Raw genomic sequence first — 20,000 nt, forward strand, 5'->3', positions numbered from 1 at the left:
TTGTTCTTTTTGCAGAATAAAGCCGGCATCCAACATTATCGGTGCAAGTGTTGGTGATGCTTCTGTAGTTGTTGTTGTTGTTGTTGTTTATCGACCTTTTAACCGTCGCCATTTTGTCGAAAAAGTAAAGAAAACGAATAATTGTCGCCATACTCGTAAGGACGCCATTATCAGTGTCGCTTGCGACAGTCTTATATCAAATACACTTACCTCCTCTTTTATTTTTAATCTTCTTCGCATTTTACTGATTTTTTCCCCGTTTCTGTTTACGGTTTTAATGTTTCTCTATTGATTCTCTCTTGAGGGTTAGAGATTGCTTACTTTTATTACATTTGCCATTTTTATCAACGATTTTTACTTTAAAAGGTGATTATTATTAAACCTTCGTATCGCCTGGCTACCGACCTCTTGGCGACAGCCATGTTTTTTTAGCGATTGCTGAAAATATTTGATGAGAAGCGTCAATCCTTTGTGTGGAAGATTGTCGTACTTTTTGATTCGTAGGTAAAACCACAGTTTAGCGACCTGAATATGATGAGACGAGAAATCGTGTACAGACGCGAGATATTGTTTTGTCATGTATAACTAGTAAGGTGACCCAACGTTGTCCAGGATTGAATGATGATTCCCGAATATTTCACACTCCCACATTTTTATTGTAAACAAAATCGATGAATTCGCTCAATTTTCAAAAAAACCGATGGATTGCCTGCTATAATTGGAGACCAATCGTGATGCACTCGGAAGAACCTCCACATGCCTCTCACATAAACTTAATTCACAATATATTTTAGTCTACATTGCACTGTAGAGAACCTACTACTATGGCTTGAATTAAAGTTTAAAATGCAAAAGTCAAGTATCATGGTCCGGTTCTGCTCTAAACAGCAACATTCATTTCGAACGCTTCCTTGTGATATTAAATAGCATACTGTCGATTTTATAAGCCTGGCCTTATTGATAATTGCTTGAATTTAAATTTAAATCAAAATGTTCAAGTATCATAGTGAAAGTGTGTTTTAAACGAAAACATTTATTTCGAAAGTCCGCTGTTATATCAAAGAACCTACTGTTGATTTTATATGACGGGACTTTTGACTTGTGTGACAATAAACCTTCCCAAATGTACTTGTGATGTTAATCTGTGTAAGGTGTACGTTTAGTCAAAATCGCCTGCCCTTCCTTTGATCCGGTTTAGATTATCGATTATCGATACTTATCGAAGGCATTCCGACACAAAACTTATCTAAAAAAAAAACTACCAGGCATAAAATGTACCTTCGTCTGATATTTCATAAAAATCATTGATCATTTCCATCCCTTACGTTTTTTTCTATTATCAGGGACCTAAGTTGCTGGGGTACCATGTAAAGAATTTAGCAGCAAGATGTCTGTTCACATTACACTTGAACTTCTGCATATCAGTACAGTCGGGGAAACAGGAAACCGGAAGAGAATTCGAAAGTCCTGCAGTTCTGGAGAAGAAACTATTAGAGTAAAAGGTTTTCTTACATCTAGGGATCTCAACTGTATAGGGGTGGGACTTCGTTGCTTGACGGGTTTGTCGGGGGTATTTTTGTCGAGGGGGTACAAGGGCTCGTAGTTCGTCAGAGCATCCACCATTAAAATACTTGTAAAACAGGTAGAGGGATGCAACATTTCGTCGATGGGATAGGGGCTGAAGTTTAGATGACAGTTCGAGACCTATTAGGCTGGCGACTCTCTTTTGGACCCTGTCCAGGAGCGAGAGACTACCACCTGATGCACCAGCTCGAATGTGACAGCAGTACTCCATACACGAGCGAATGGTGGCTTTGTAGAAGTACAGGATACTTTCAGGCGTAAGTAACTTTCTAGCATGATAGAGAGAGCCCACTTTCTTTGCAGCAGCTTTAGCAATAATCTCGATGTATCTATTCCAACTCATGTTTCCTGTGAACGTTAAGCCAAGGAGATTGAACGAAGTGCTCTCAGGTAAAGTATCTCTAGTCATAGCTATTGGTGGTTGGTAAGGTTTCATGTAATTATTAAAAGAAACGAGCTTTGTCTTGGCAGCGTTGAACGTTACCATCAATTTATGACCCCATTTCACTACAGACTGAAGGTCTTTCTCTAGGGTTTCATCCATTACCTTAGATATGTGCTCATTAGTTTTCGCCACATGCCTGCTATAGAGCGTTTCAAGGGGTTCGCCAACTATCAAGGCCCAGAGTCCACGCAAGGATAAGGATTAATGAGTGAAATCGGGAAAATCGATGATGTTAGATACTGGGCCCAAATTTATTATTTACGAGGAGGGCTAAACAAGAACGTGTTTATGTTGGATTGATAACGACCATGTTATAGTTAGCTTGGAAGCAACCCCGTCGTATTTTGTCCCACAGACGAGCAGCTCAAGGAATTTTTGTTTAGCTTTCGGCATAGTTAGAGAATAATGGAAATTCTTGGCAGTAGTTGGAGCTAGTTGAGTTTTGCTCTAGATGTTTTCTGGCGGTGGACCAACGATTGAAGTCCAGTAAAGCACCTGTAAGAAAGAGGAATTAAGAAGGTGAGGAAAGTTCTCGTCCAGTAGATTTCCAACATTATTTTGTAATCTGGCAAGAAAAGTGTTAGAGACGCCCCTCCGTGGGATTAATGGACTATCTCATAGTGTCACTTCCTCTGGTGACGTCACTTTCGGTAACGAGTACCGGTGCCCGGCAGTCAGAAATTGGTACATGGCCAATAAGGTCGTGTGCAAACGCCCAACAGTTGAGGAATGGTATTGCTCAACCCGTCTTACCCGTAATATAAGTGAATACATGTTTGTTTCTAAGAGTCCTGTGTTCCATTCTGTTTATTACTATTTAACACCATAACAAAAAGAAAAGGTACTCTTAGGAATTCCTTTCCGAATGCAGCTAGTCTCCCTTATCTTACAGCGTAGTTGGCTCTTGTAAAGACAGAGGAATGCGTTGAGCGTGAGATACATTCTTGAGAGTTGGAATGATCCAATCATATTCAAATATGTAAAAAAATGAATGAATACGATGTTCAAATATTTTAATATTTAACCTTGTCCAAAAAAGGGTTAACAGAAAACCGTCTTTAGCTAGAAAAACGCGTGTCCATGAATAATTTTTATGCTCATAAAAATATTTAAATAATAAAATATTTGAACGTTTATATATCTAACAATAAGTAAATAAATGAATTGTTTGATAATAATTTGTTTAATAAATAATTTAGAATACCGTAATAATAAAATTCAACTTCAAAAATCGGCACTTCTGCATGACAGTGACATATTGGCAACAGAGACGAGTTATCGACTTCGAAAGAGAAATGACATCTAGCGGTCATTATGTGAACCTCAAAAATAAACAAGTGTTTACGATCATGCAAAAATATATAACGAAATATATAACACAAAAATATATGAAAATCGAAACATTTAAAAAAATGTATCAAATAAAATTTTAATGTATTAATATAATTTTAATGTATTAATATAATGTTTTTTCAATGAGTCATTTAATGTATCGAAATATAATTTTAGTTTGTCAATGTAGAAAAATAGAATTTTAAAAACATAGAACGTTTATAGAGGTTAAAGAATATTTTTTACGGGAAGATTTTTTTTCACAGTAAGATTGTAAAAACATATCAAGATTTAAAAACATGAGACATTTATAGAGGTTTAAGAATATCATTTTTTTTTACACAAAGATCATTTTTTTTTTCAAAGTACGATTGTATAAACATATATCAAAATATAATTTTTGTTTGCCGATGTAGCAAAATAGAATTTTAAAAACATAAAACATTTATATAGTGGTTTAAGAATATATTTTGTTTGTACAGAAAGATTGTGTAAAAATATAGCAAAACATAATTATAGTTTAGACGCACTTTTAGAAAAGGCAGAGTTACTGACCCTGTCCTTTGGCTGACAAGAGACATCTGACGGCGGTACTTGAAACTAAAATACACACGTTCGCCTTGTGTTACTGACATACAGAAGTGCCTAAAAGTCTTATTTTAAATATAACATTGGAAGGGAAATGGATGACAGTATTGTTTGTTTATATTAGGATGGAGTACTCCTGCCATATATGGACAGGAGCTGCTAAAACAGCCTATCCTGCCTTGACAGAGTACAAAATAGACTTCGTAGCCTAGCGGGGGATACCCTTTTCTCTTCTCGGCAACCCCTCTCCCACAGAAGAGACGTTGCCAGCCTGTTGTTATTTTATCGTTATTTCCATGGGAATTGCTCGTCTGAGCTCCAATCTCTGGTCCCCCCTCGCCAATCTGTCACGAAAACCTCCCGTCTAGCTGAAACCACTGTCAGTAATTTTCCCTACTTTATCTGTGCCTAAATCAAAACGTAAATTCCATGAACAAAGCTTGTGGAACTCTGTTCCGTTTACCTGTTTCCCACCTGACTACAAATTGGATGTCTTCAAGTCCGATATAAACAAATTCCTGATGAACCGCCTCGTTTAGTAAGACACTTTTACCAGATCTCTATTACTAGCGATTACTACGATATAATCCCATTGATTACTGTACACGCAATAACCCTTATCCCTGAGTGGCTTCCGGGCCTTGATAAGTGGTGACTTCCTTGTAAAAAAAAAATATTAGATGCATGCGAAAAATATCAGTTAATAAAATAATATAATAGGAAAAAATCTGAAGATACACTTATCAACGGACAGCAAACATTAGAGAAATGAAGAGAATCTTTTAATCAATTATCTAAACGGATTTAACGAACAAAATGATGATATCGCTTGACGCTCTAATCTATAAATATAAAAGCGAAAATGTATGTATGTATGTATGTATGTATGTAAAGGGCGAATGAACTCTTTTTCTGGGTCAACGGCCAACTAGCACCGTGTATATTTGTGTGTGTGTATATGTGTATTGGGGTAGAGAGGGCTCCCGTAAGCCGTGGTGAAGGCAACCTTTCTAGGAGAAGCAAATCTCTGATTTAAAAAACCATAAAGCGGGAGACCAGTACCCGCATTAAGCTGGTCTGCAGTTTAATTTGTTGCTGGCTATCTTGCTCTTGCTTGTTGCTGGATCTCAACATTTTGAACCGAGAGAGAGACTTAGCTGTCGTACAAAGCTAAGACTCTGTAACATCATCTTTGTATAGATACTCCCTCAGGTATTTGGGCTCATGGATTTTAAATGTCTGAGGGAGTGGCACTCGTCTGACAAGACGTTGCAATCATCATGTATGTATGTGTGTTCGCTTTTTCTGTGTGTCTACAAAAGGCTTCTTTCAGAGAAGCGGTCTGTCGGTTCACAACTTTTAAAAACTTTTTATATCACATACAAATCGTAATATCTCACAGTTAACAACGAAGCTCGCCTGTCTATTTAATTTGCTCGATTTTGGGAAGATAAAGATTCAATATTTGTCGCTCGCCGCATGTGGCTTAGTCTTTTTCCTATAACATCTTGGGAGTGTGGGGGAAAAAGCGTTCAGCAGTAAATGAATACCATCCCGCAGTCAAAACTTGACCTCATTTAAAACGAGCACTTACTAAATCCAACTAATTAAATAAATACAAACGTGTTTCCGCTAGCATCTCGCGGTGGGGCAATGGTTCGTCACACGTTTTTTTTTTGTTTTTTTTTACACTTTAATTTAAAACTTTGCCTCAACGGTTCGGGTTCGATCCTCATACTTACTTTTTTTTAACCCCCCACCAAACACCCGGGCAACGCCGGGTACCCCTCGCTAGTATGAGTGGAAAAGAAGGGAATCTTTACGATGCGCTGACTTGACACGAATGCTGTTTATGGTTCCTAGGCTATATAATAGAGATTGGATGATTCCAATTTTTTCCCGATTCCGATGTAATTACAGATTGTCCTTTAAATTCCCGATTCCGATACAATTACAGATTCCGATTTCGATTCTTTTAAAATGTCCTTATATGTAGTTGTAGAGTTTATTTATTTATTAATTTTTACTTTCAGATTACCGTAAAAATCCATATATTTGTTAAAAAACAAAACACTTAATGTTATTTTAAAGGCAATTAAAAACGAATACGAATTTATCATTTAATTTTACTACCAGTAAAGAAATATTAAGGTTTGAATAAAATAAAACTAAAAAAATAAACAATAAAAAAGAAATCATTTTTAGCATCGAAAAAAAAAAGACACTATTTTTTTTTTTTTTTTTTTTTTTGCGGTTCTTATAATACAAAAAGTTCTGATGTTTGATTTTCGATTTCGATTCCGAATTCGATTTACGGTCCGAACCCTAATTAATAGTATTTTTTAAAAATAAAATTCTACGTTAATTTTCCGTATTTTTTCTTTTTTTTTTATAAAAGTATATTTTAGAGAATGGGTTATCGTGACGTAACTTTGTATAAGTTAGTATTGTACATTTTTTTTAACTCAGTTTTAGTTGCATTCGTTTTCCTGTTCTTACCAAGATTATGTATTCGGTAGATGGAGGGCCATGTGAAGGTTGTCAACATTCATAATGAATATAATGAAACGATATCGAACGATATTCGAACTTGGAACACTCTGATCTTCCATTCGCGATGGTATCAACTTGGCCATTAGTTGATTGTTTTGTTTTACGGCATATCAACCCTTTTCAGGTTATTTAATGCCGAATCCAGTGATTTTCAATATTTTTTTTAAAATATAATTTTTTTTTTCACAAGTCGGTTTCTATTCAACCCATAGATGGAACCCTAACAGGTACTACCACTCCGGGTCAGAGTGGACCTGTGAGCAATAGCAATTAAAGGGTGGCTCCACACTCCCCAAAGCCCGCAAGCTGGGGCCTCACCATCGGATTAAGGTCATATCCAGGACCAACTTGATCATTGAAACAATCCTCAATATAGTTACTAGCATGAGTACCCAGCGTTGCCCGTGTGTCGAGAGGTGTAAGGTTATTGAGCGACCCACACCTAAAAAATCGAAACAGCCACAGAAGGCAGGATCGAAGTAGTAACATTAAAAATGACAGGGAGGTGAAAAAAATAGCAAACGCGTTAGCTGGTTTGCCCACGGTGAATTTATAAAATCACGGGCCTTCGAAATAACGTGTTTTTAACCGTACGCTGAGATCGCTAGGCGTGAATGACTTGCAAAAGTGTCAACGCAAAAATTGACTCCATTTTACAAAAAAAAAAAAAAACGGCTCCATTGATGATCAGAGTATTAATGTTTTTGGTCAATTTTTGTATATTTGTCGTTCGAGTTATTGGTCTTTCTAACTATACCAATTTTATCAGTGTTTATTGCGTGTGTCGAAAGTTTTTGGCAGACATACATACAGGCAGAGACAGACACATACACACACACTGCACACACGACGAACACACATTTTTCTTTTTATATAACAGGAGAGAATAACATATTTGTCTTCAAGAAAACAGATTCCTTTCTTTTTATTTTAAAAAATGTTTACGGGTATTACAACCAAAGCACTATTTCAGATTCAGCGTGTGTCGTTTTTACATTATACTCGCCATTTTTTATGTTAGTAAATGCCCGTAGGAGTTTCATATTTTGCGGTAATTCTCTCTTCTTGTCTTCGTGTAGATTAACATTGTAAAAACAAATTTGTTAGATCGTAGCATCTGTGTTAATTAGAATGGTTGAAGACCGGAAGTAGTTTCATTGAACGGATGTATAGCAAACCACATGATTTTTCGTGCGGGATATCGTTCCGTCCAACCCCTGTTTTCTTTTCCTTAGCCGTACAGATTCTCAAGTTTAAAAAGACGGGTCCGCAGAAGATCGGGGGTTCGATCAACCGGAACGTTGTGAGAATAACACCCAAAGCAAAAAATAGTAATCCGAATGACCGAAATAATGCTAATTATTCATTCTAATCCAATATTTTGAGAAACATAATATTTATTGTTTTTTTTTTTAATTTTTTTTATTCGTTTGGTTGTTTTAAACAAATAAATAAACAAACAAACAAACAAATATTCAGATGCTCTTTAATTTCAGTGTTTGCCAAATTCCCAAAGCTGAGCCATGTCTTTGAACTGCGAAAGGGTTCTTTGCGTTAATTACGACACAAATGGTCGGTTATGGGCGGGAAATATGCGGACGAAATACCAACACGGCCCTGTTATTTTCGCGCGAGCTATATACAAAGCGCGGTCGCAATGAAAGGTTTCCTTAATTTACGAGAATTAGAAGCAAGATTTAATTACAAAACTGATTAGTGTCCAAACACTTAATAAACCCCCCCCCCATTACCACAGCCTGGTGCGGACGTCGACTAATTAAAGTATAAATGGATAAATCAATGACACCTTTTCACAGTTTTTTTTTTTTTTTACTTTGAATTGGTTGATGACATTTTGACGAAAAGAACGCAATGTATGCTGAGTACAATGGCTATCGGTATAGACTTTCTAATCGTCAATCCGAGTTCAAGCCTCGTCAGATAAACAGCTATATATTAATACGATAGCGTTTGTGTTATGTTGCGTGTCACGCCTACATATTTTTTCTTTCGAGTTACTGTCATTTAATTGTTATGACCCTCTATTTATTGTAATAAATAATTTCACCAAGAATCCTCAAATTGGTGGCCATGGCTGTCAGCCCAGAAGGAAGCCTCTTCTGGAGGGAATACACAGGAAAGACCGCAAACAGTTTGCTGAAGACATGTCAACAAAGCCCATAGATTATTGGAACCATGTCCTATGGTCTGATGAGATGAAATTTAATTTGTTTGGTTCTGATGGCCTTAAGCATGTGTAGCGGCGATCAGATGAGGAGTACAAAGATAAGTGCGTCATGCCTATAGCCAAACATAGTGGTGGGAATGTCATGGTCTGTGGCGGCATAAGTGCTACAGGTATCGGAGAGTTACATTTCATCGAGAGAAACATGAACCCCAGCATATACTGTCAAATACTGCTGCAGAGCACGGTTCCTTCCCTTCAGAAACTGGGCCACAGAGCAGTGTTCTAGCATAACAATAACCCAAAACACACATCCAATACAACCCCTGCTTTACTGAAGAAGCTTGATAGTGTTTGTTTGTTTTTGTTTTTTTTTGTTGTTTTTTTTTTAGTATTATGAAGTAAATATGTTTCTCGAGTTTTAAGATGAGGATTCATAATTCGTATTATATTGATTATTCGTATTAATGTTCTCATCCTGCGTGTTAATGTTGTCAATGTTTCGGCTGGTGTAATATCAGCCCTTTTCTAGTTCTGTATTTTTTAACTCTGGAATCTTTCGTCTTAAATAGAAAATCTGTATACTGTCCTTAGCAATGGTTGGGTAGAGGTATGCAGTCATTAGCTATTGTATTTTCTGTATCGATAATTGAGAATTGAACCTTTCAAAGGCGAGATGCGCTTAGAACTGAATTTTACTCAATACTTACAGAACAATTCTCGTATGAATGTATGGAATCTTCAACCTAATCTTGTATTCAAAACGATGGTATAGATTTAAAGTTATTACTACATAATAATAATGTTAATAGTTAGAAGTTTATACTATATATTAATAATAAGACTAATATATATATATATATATATATATAGTAATTTATAAAATATATATGGCTGACGAATCCTATAGTTGGATGAAACGCAGAATATTCAGTGTAGCTTAATCGCCATATATATTTTATAAATTACTAACTAGCTCTACCTACGTATTGAGCAATTTTGAAGTAAATAATTAAAGTTTACGCATAAATCTATACTTTCATATATTAAATTTATGCGAATAAATGAAGTAGTTATATATATATATATATATATATATATATATATATATATATATATATATATAATTATAAAACTCAAATGACCTTGTAACGATGCATCAAACACACCTTCCGGTTTAGGACATCCGGTTGCACATACGCGCAGGAGCTGCGCACTGAAATATTAACGATATTATTTCGAAATTATTATTTAACACGGGAAGAGTAGGGTTTAAAATAACTTAAACGTAATACAGAAATGAACGATGTAAAAAAAAACTGACAGTATTAACAATTGTTTATTTAGATAATTTAAACGCGAAAAACAACAACAAAAGAACAATTGGGACGCTGAAATATTAACGTTATTATTTCGAAATTATTATTTAAAATGGGAAGAGTGGGGTTTAAAATAACTTAAACGTAATACAGAAATGAACGATGTAAAAAAAAAATCAGATATATCAAAATTTGAATTTAATTATAATAAGTATTATGGTATCTGTTCAGTGCACATTTACCTATAAGTATGACCAACCACGTATAATTCAGTAACTGTAAATTTTTTTCCAAAAATAATCAATTATAATAAACAGAACGACTCATAGAAATCTATCTATATTCTTTTTTCATTTTAATATACTTTCATAGAAATGTTTCTGTTATGTCAAAAGAAAACTATTTTCTTTACGTCACGAGTGCCACGCTCATACATGAATTCTGTAGCTAATATAACATACTGACCCAACGGGTCACGGGTAGTCTAGTATATATATATATATATATATATATATATATATATATATATACATATATATATATATATATACATATCGTTTCTTATCGTTGATCACTTTCAGTTGAATTCAGTCGGTCAATTTAGTTCTTATGCATAGATCACCGTATAACGATTAGATCACTGTCTGACTGACGTAAAGAACATTTAAAATTAAAATGTTTGAATTCAACGTTAATACACGCGGTTAATGGTAGCTGAATGGGTACGGTCTTTGCTAATCGAACCAGAGATGGCTCCTGTTGCCGTGTTCGAGACTGTCGGCTGGTTTAAATCGTGACATCTTGCACTGAAGATTCGCGAAAGGATGAAACACTAGTGTATGTAGGTATTTAATTATTATAGTTAAAAAATAATTATATATATATATACATATATATATATATATATACAAATATATATATATATTTCTGTAGAAATATTTTTCTTATATATAATATATACCAATCCTTATTTAAGAAGCCCAATGAAATTTCAAAGCAATATGGGGAATAAATGACAAAAAAATATTCCAAAATTCAAGATCTTAACCATCTTATAATTTATTCCTTTAATTCAGTTGACGTTTACTTTGTAAATGTCAACTGAATTAAAGGAATAAATTATAAGATGGTTAACATCATGAATTCTGGAATATAGTTTTTTTTTGTCATTCATTCACTATATATATATATATATATATATATATATATATAACTTATAGTTTTTTATATTTAATTTTCATTCAGAAAAATATAATGTTTTCAAACAACAAATTATTATTTGAACAAAAAATACAATTCTGCGTAATTTCCTTAACACATGGATTTTCAACGTAGGCTCATTTCCTCAGAGGAAAAATCATTAACAAAATATTAAATCTGGTTTGAAATAATTTTGCTATTCAAAAATATATATTTAAGACGAATCTTTTTAAGAGACACAGATAAAAAATAAAGGTTGAAATTAAGGGGTTCTCTATCTACGTTGTGTTCCAAACTGATATTTTTAGGATTGAAATTTAAATATAAAAAACTATAAATTTTATTTTGATCTATCAAGTATATTGAGCCATTCCTTTTTTAGCTGGGATTGTCTTATATAATAATATTACCTCCCATATATATTTTGTAAGACTTGAACCATATATATATATACTTATTTATATATATATATACTTATTTATATATATATATGGGAGGTATATATATATATATATATATATATATATATATATATATATATACAGAAATTTAAACGTAATCTTATATATGTATATATATATATATATATATATATATATATATATATATATATATATATATATAGCTAACAGAGGCAGGGATGGCTTCGTTGCCGAATTCGAATCTCCCAACCGAAATTAATCATGACACCCTGTACTGATGATTCCCGAAAGCATGAAACACTAGTGTTTGTAGATATTTGGTAATTATTATAGTAATAACTATGGCAGCCTCTTTTTTAGAACTGGATTCTAATTGTTGAGCATTCTAAGTTTAAGTTTTAATTCGGTAACTTAAGTTTACATGTGCAGATCATGATGTCTCAATCATTAGATCACTATCACCGTCTTGAAATTTCTGAATAAATGTTTAAATTTCATATGTGGTTCTGGCGATTAACCGTGTCATGTGGCTGTGTCCCTTGCTAATGGTATCAGTGATAACTTCGTTGCTCTGGTTCAATCTCCTAGACAGCGGTAATCGTAACATTCCTCACTGATGATTCCCAAAAGAATGAAAAACTTTTGTCTGTAGGTATAAAAATATATATATATATATATATATATATATATATACATTTTATTTTTATTACCGTATCTTTCTGTTAAGTTACATTATTGTTTCAGCTACCCGGCTGTTTTTTTGGCCGTCCGTAGCTTCCTCAGATTTTACAGAAAAAAAAAGAAAATATAAACAAGGTCATTTGAGTTTTTTTTACTGTAAAAGTCTGAGGAAGCTACGGACGGCCAAAAAACGTCCGGGTAGCTGAAACAATAATGTAACTTAACAGAAAGATACGGTAATAAAAAATAAAACGCATATTTGCTCTACGACAGTATTGAGCACTTTCTTCAGTTTTTATTAATTACCATTTCTACTATATATATATATATATATATATGTATATATATATATATATATATATATATATATATATATATACTTAACTGAACTTAATTTTTTATTTATAATTAATGTCTCCTTGGTAAGGTCATTGTTTCTGAAGGTATATATCGGTTCGAAATATTCTCTTTTTCACTATAGTCGATAGGTACTTATAGTGACGCACTTGTTGGGTGACTTTTCTGCAGACGTCATTGTTGCTGTATCATCCTTGTATGAGATGCCAGTAATCTTCTGGGGCGTCTCATTTCTACTATTTGGATCGTTTTATTAAAGTTTTCGTTGAGTGTCAACAGCACGATTGTCATTCCCAGCGCGTTGTTTCACTTTGATTCCGAGAGGCTTGTTTCTCTCCATTTTCTACATAATCCTGTTGATGAAGTGTAGAAAAATAATAACTGAAGTAAGCAGATAGTTTCTAGAAATATGGGATGCATATTACGAAGGACCGTCCCGAGTTTCATACTGGGATCTCTTACAGTTGCACGAGCTTATGTTATTATTCCAATCAACATTAAAATATAAATGTCGTTTAAGATGCCAACGCACAATGCAGGCGTGTTTTCTTTAATCATTAAACGCCATCTTGTCTTGGAAAATCCCCCAAACAAAAGCTTTCATTTTTCTCGACAAAATTCATCGTCAATTTCATTTAAATTAAGAAAAACAACATAAAATTAGTATTCATTTAGATTTACCTTAAATAAAAAAAAACAAAAACAAATGTCTATACATACGTGAACAGTTTTAGAAAAGGGTTTAATTGTCAGCTCGAAACAACAAGAAAGAAAACTTCTAAAGAACAAAGCCGATAAATTAACAATGAAGAACCAGTTTTTGGTCTGTTTTCTCGATTTAAAACGGTTGAGTCTTCAAAAAATTCCAGAAAGCAAAATTCAAAGGCGAATTTCTGTAAGTGTTATCTCGTATCTGATCGTTGTGTATAGCATTCAATAAAGTTTACTTCGTGAATTCGTGTGCAAAAAAAAAAAAATGAAATAACTCGTCCTTGAAAATCCGTAAAAACACGAAAGTTTTTCTTAACTTGTACGATCCAGGATAATCATTCCGTATTGTATAAAACGACATAAAACAAAACGCTGAAAAATCTTTTCTTATTGGCATTCATTTCTTTGATATCTTTCTAGTTTGATTTCCTTTTAGAAAGACAGTTATATCTGACAGAACAAGAGCATGCTTCCCTTTGAAGTAAATAAAGTGTTCCGTTCGAAAATTAGGTCAAGATTCATAAGTTCGACAAGATAAACTCGAAAAAGGCCGGAACTTACATCGAACGAATTCCTGAAAATTTTGTTCCAAACAGTAGCTCCTTACATCCAAGTGGCGCTGTGTCTGGTTGTCGATGAAAAAGACAAAAGACCTTGTATAACTGTTTTTTATTATTTGGATTCATCGGACTAAAGTTCTCATCTATCTTGAGTGTCATCTTCACAATGTTCAGGTCGACGTAACCTCCAAACTTTTTCAGGTGTATCTTGTTGAACTCGTCTAGAATGTTTCTGTCGAACGCAGGAATTTGGACGGAATTTCGAACGGGGCCCATTATTTACTTCACGGGGGTAGCGTGCTCTCGGAGGTTACATTGATCGAAATGTTGTGAAAATTGGCAGTCAAAATGAGAACAGTAGTCCGACAAATTCAAATAATACAAACAACCACTCCTCATCTCAATTCAGAAATGGTAATTAAACATGGGTTGACCATTGTTTCTCCTGACTGAACTGAGAATATGCTACAACCACTTCCACGTTCATTTACGATCAGTTTTAGGAGTAGCAGATAGTTTGGCGACAGTTTTGGACAAGTCCAGTTTACGGACAATCTTGTATTGAGGACATTTTGGAGTTGATGTCTGTGTTCAAATGAGGGGTTACGAGTTTGACACAGCTGATGGCAGCTGATAGTCTGGATCAGATCAACAGAGCTTTCGGGGATCGAGATCAGTTGATATCAACTGACGAATACGACTTCGACTAAATATAAATGCGGACCTTTATCAAGGGTGTGTTCCATATAGAAACATTGATTTAATTTGAATAAAATAAAATACGCATCAAATGCGCTTGAAAGCCAAATCACAACGTAGTCTAAGAAAATAAACAAATATTTTACTTTTTTGAAATTTATAACATAAATATATTTCGGAGCCAAACTCCATCCTCAGTATATTGTTTTCTTTCTTTTTCTTTTTGTTTCTTTTCTTCCTTGCCATGTGTTAAAGTTGGACCTTTGTGTATCAATTATCGATGGTGTCACACACAAATACAGATTGCAACTGACATTTGCCGAATATGTCGGAGTGTATATTTTGTGTGTTTTTTACATTTTCTTTTTTACTTGAAAACAAGTGACCGACCCACTCAGCAGTCGTCATTGTAAGAGACGACGACACGTCCAGAATAGAAAATAAAGGAGAAGACCACGGAAGCAATATTAAGGGTCAACGATTTTGTTTAGCAGGAGGGGGGGGGTCACGTGTTTTAACATAGCCGACATATCGAGGATGCTATAAGCCGATTTAGTGTTTAGTTTATTTTATAGGGTTAGAACATATAAGTGACAGCTATATAGACACAATTGCTTGTTCAATTATACCAAATACACTTGAATAATTTGTGTTTTTAAACAAATACAGTTGCATAGCATATGCAGAAATGATATCCAAGTATATGTATGGTGGCACAGAACAGCAATAAATTAATAAGAAAACAAGCATAAACTTCAAACGTTCGCTGCTTTAAATGGACAATATATACATCTTTTATCTCTGGTGATTTGTGTAGACAAAGATGTTATTTGTCTGTGAGATGATGGGCCGTGTTTGCCTGCTTAATGAATACAAAATGTGCGTGAAGAAAAGACGTCGAGCTAAGAAAACAAATCATGAATAAATGAACGCTGTTTACAGACACAAATCGAATACGAACGCATGTTAAGGTCGTAATTGGATACGCGTGGATATGTACATTAAGTGATCATATAACATAACAAGAAATCATATTTGTTTCTTTAATATATATATATATATATATATATATATATATATATATATATATATATATATATATTAGTTTTGGGACGATTAATCAGAATCGGAAAACTCGGAATATTTGAGGGTATCGGAATCGGAAAAATTTGTACCGATTAAAAGAGATTATATATATATATATATATATATATATATATAGTTTTTTTGTTGTTGATTTTTTAAACGATATTGAGGTTAGTGTTAGATCGGATGTATTTTTTAGAAATTGCCCATTTTTTTTTATTTTGGACGTAAACAAATAATATTTTTATTTATTTATTTATTTATTTATTTTTAAAACAGTAATCTACGTACATGCAGGTTTCGGGGCTCTACCCCTCTTCAGCGTAGCTTGACTGTTATTAGGACTCGAAACCTGGAGATATATATATATATATATATATATATATATTAGTGGCCTGCCAGGTCACTATATATACAAATGTAGGCAAATTTGGGCATATTTTATTGGTTTAGATGTATAAAGGTTCTTTTTACTAACTGTATTAAATTTTAATCGTAGATTAGTATTATAATCTTCAAAAATCCTGCAAATTCTCATATAGTTTCGTCCCATAGAACCAAACATATGAGAATTTCAATATTCCATTTGGTTGCAAGTACAGATAGATGCATATATATATGTATATATATATATATATATATATATATATATACGGATAGATCCATATATATATATATATACAGATAGATCCATATATAAATATATATATACAGATAGATCCATATATATATATATATACAGATAGATCCATATATATATATATATACAGATAGATCCATATATATATATATACAGATAGATCCATATATATATATATATATATATATATATATATATATATATACAGAAAGAGAGAGAGAGAGAGAGAGAGAGAGTGATACCACATTTTTGACAATGTTATGTTCCAAATTTCACCGACTATTGATCAAAATTTCACAAATGAAAGCTCGTTGTGATGGTAATGGTCTGAATTGTGTAGTGGGCTATGTGACATTTTCACTTAAGGTCACATATTAAGGGGATCATCGATCATCCAGAGATTATTTTTGTCACTTTTTTTTTATTGCCATAAAATGTTTCAATCACAGACATAGTTTTGCATACGAATCACAAAATATCTAATATTGTTAGATATTAGACCGGGCAACAGCCAGTAATCTTGCTAAAAAATAGTTGATAATCAGAATTTTTGTTTGGAGAAATAAATTTGAGCATTGGATTGTAAAAATTTAGTTTTAGTTAAAATGCTTTTAAAAAATTAGCTGAGCAAAATATAAACAAACTATATGGTAGGTTGACCATGAGAAGTTGGTGTACGTTATCATAAGTCACGCGTTCATACGACGTGTTATTGGATACCTTACGCCACTGGAACTCAATAATGAAACGTGTCCTTTTACGGATGACGTACCGGGACTAACAGGTCAAAGATGTGAGTTAAGGAGTCTAGAAGTTGTCGGTAAACCGTGCACACGTGCATTCGTACGAGCTCCGAAACCTAGGAAGCTGGGTTCGATGAAAATAAGTATAAAGAAACAAATTCGGAGACTTCCGAGAAACACTGAGATAATCTGGAATAAATTTATATATAAAAAATATAAATTGTTTTCGTGTAGTCGCTCAGAATCATGCGTTTAAAAGTTTCTGTTTATGTATATTTATTATTTTGATAAAGGCATTTCCTCTGAGGAGATAAGCCATGCATTGAAAATCCATGTGTTAAGGGAACAATTTTAAATTTCGTGTATTCCTTGCTTCAAATAATAAGATTTTGTTTAAAAAATTTATATTTTTACTGCACAAAAATTAAATATAAATCATACAATGCTTACTTTGCTATATCTTTTATATTGAGCTATTTTTGTTGGAGGGGGGGAGGCTGGGATTTTATATAAAAGTTTTCCTCCCAACAATATTTTGTAAGACTATAAACTACAAGATTAATTAATCCGTGATTTAACGCATCTCATTTTTTCGAATATATATATATATATATATATATATATATATATATAAATATGTATATATATATATAAATATGTATATATATATATATATATATATATGATGATTGCAACGTCTTGTAAGACGAGTGCCATTCCCTCAGACACTTAAAGTCCACGAGCCCAAAAATGACTTCCATAGCCACAGGACCATTTTAATAGACAAATGCCTGAGGGAGTATCTATACACAGATGGTGTGACAGAGTCTTAGCTTTGTACGACAGCTAAGTCTCTCTCTCCGTTCAAAATGTTGAGATCAAGCAACAAGCAAGAGCAAGATAGCCAGCAACAAGTTAAACTGCAGACCAGCTTAATGCGGATACTGGTCTCCCGCTTTATGTTTTTTTTAATCAGAGATGTGCTTCTCCTAGAAAGGTTGCCGTCACCACGGCTTACGGGAGCCCTCTCAACCCCAACACACACATACATACACATAAGCATACACGATGCTAATTGGCCATTGACCCAGAAAAAGGGATCATTCGCCCTTTGGAAGGTCTTGTTTTTAATCCTTCAGGGAGACTAGTCGCCCTCCTCACCAAACAAGTCTGGTGGGGGGAACCAGTTTATTCGCCGGTAGCCCGACCATGAGGCAGGTATATATATATATATATATATATATATATATATATATATATATATATATATATGTGTGTGTGTGTGTGTGTGTGTGTGTGCGTATAAAGACTTTTTGTATTCCTACACGTCAACACATGGGAAATAAATACAGAAAACATATAAACATTTATATATTTTTCGTATTGATTTTTTATTCATACATAATTATAATTATCCATTGATGCGCGTTTCGTCGTCTACGACTCATCAGAGTGGCTGAATCTAGCGAGATTCGAAATCGAGACCTCATGGTAAGAAACGTAATCCCCTGCCACTAGGCTATCTCGCACGACTGAATGTATCACGTTTTTTTTATGTAGATGTTATTTGTTTTTAGTTTATAACAAATATATATATATATATATATATATACACACACACACACACACACACACACACACACACACGAAAGTGTATTTCTACCTAAATGCGAGTTGGGAATGATTTTCCCCTTAAACCAATGTTGGTACCCCAAAGCGGTACATGCATTATTTTTAAAATATAATTATCTACTGACACGTGTTTCGTCGTCTACGCAGAACAAATAACAGACACACACACACACACACACACGCGCACATATATATGTGTGTGTGTGTGTTAGAGCGGGCATGTGTCTGTGTGTGTGAGTAATCTACTATTTTATAAAAGGAACTTTGTGTGTGTGAGAGTTCGTTCCCTATGGACTCTAAAATGGGTCGAGCCGATTGTTATGACATACATATCGTTACCGTAATCATTCAAATTATAATCAATTCTTCCTTGTCAGCGTTTATCAATCCACTTTATGTGTATCCTTAGTTTTATATCTTTGTTCTTATGGACGCGAAAACAGCTGAGCTGATTTTTATAACATTTCACACAAAGGTATTTTATGTGTCTGGCAATGTTCTTAGCTAGATTTTATATTGGACTGTCTTCAGTAAGTATCGATAATTGAAAATCGAAATAACCTGAGGAAAGAAAGAACATGCGATTTTGACCACAGTTAACACCTTACACAGCCTAACATCACAAGTGCATTTGAGAAGTTATATTACAACACAAGCAGAAAGGTTCGGCACAAAAAATCAATAGTTTATAGTTCATTGATATGACATGGACGCGTTCGAAATGAATGTTTCTGTTTAGAGCACAATTGCACCATGATACTTGACTTTTTTATTTTAAACTTAAATTCAAGCCATTATCATCGCACAAGCAGTAAGACCATGCATATAAAATCAACAGTAAAATCTATCGATACTTATCGGATGCATTCCGATACAAAACCTACGGAAGAATACGCCTAGTCACATCAAATACATCAGCGTGAAATTGAAAAAAAATATGGGCCCCGCCGTTTAGGAGTCCATAGATAACGAACCCACACATGCAATTCTTTTTATATAATAGTGTATACTAACAAGGAGACCCGACGTTGCTCGGGATTGAATGATGATCGAACAATGTTTTACACTATCATATTTTTATTGCCATCGAAATCGGTGAAATCGGCGATTTTTCAATCGATTGGATTGTTTTCTTGCTCTAATTGGGGACCTATCACGGTGAACCAGGATGAAACATCACGTTTCCTCCCCCCCTGCAGTAACTTAGTTCGAAATACATTGTAGTCTACATTGCACTGTAGAGAACCTACTGCCGATTTTATA

The sequence above is a fragment of the Euprymna scolopes genome, chromosome 28 (assembly GCF_053919585.1).
Source record: "Euprymna scolopes isolate OS-2025 chromosome 28, ASM5391958v1, whole genome shotgun sequence".
Taxonomy (NCBI): domain Eukaryota; kingdom Metazoa; phylum Mollusca; class Cephalopoda; order Sepiida; family Sepiolidae; genus Euprymna; species Euprymna scolopes.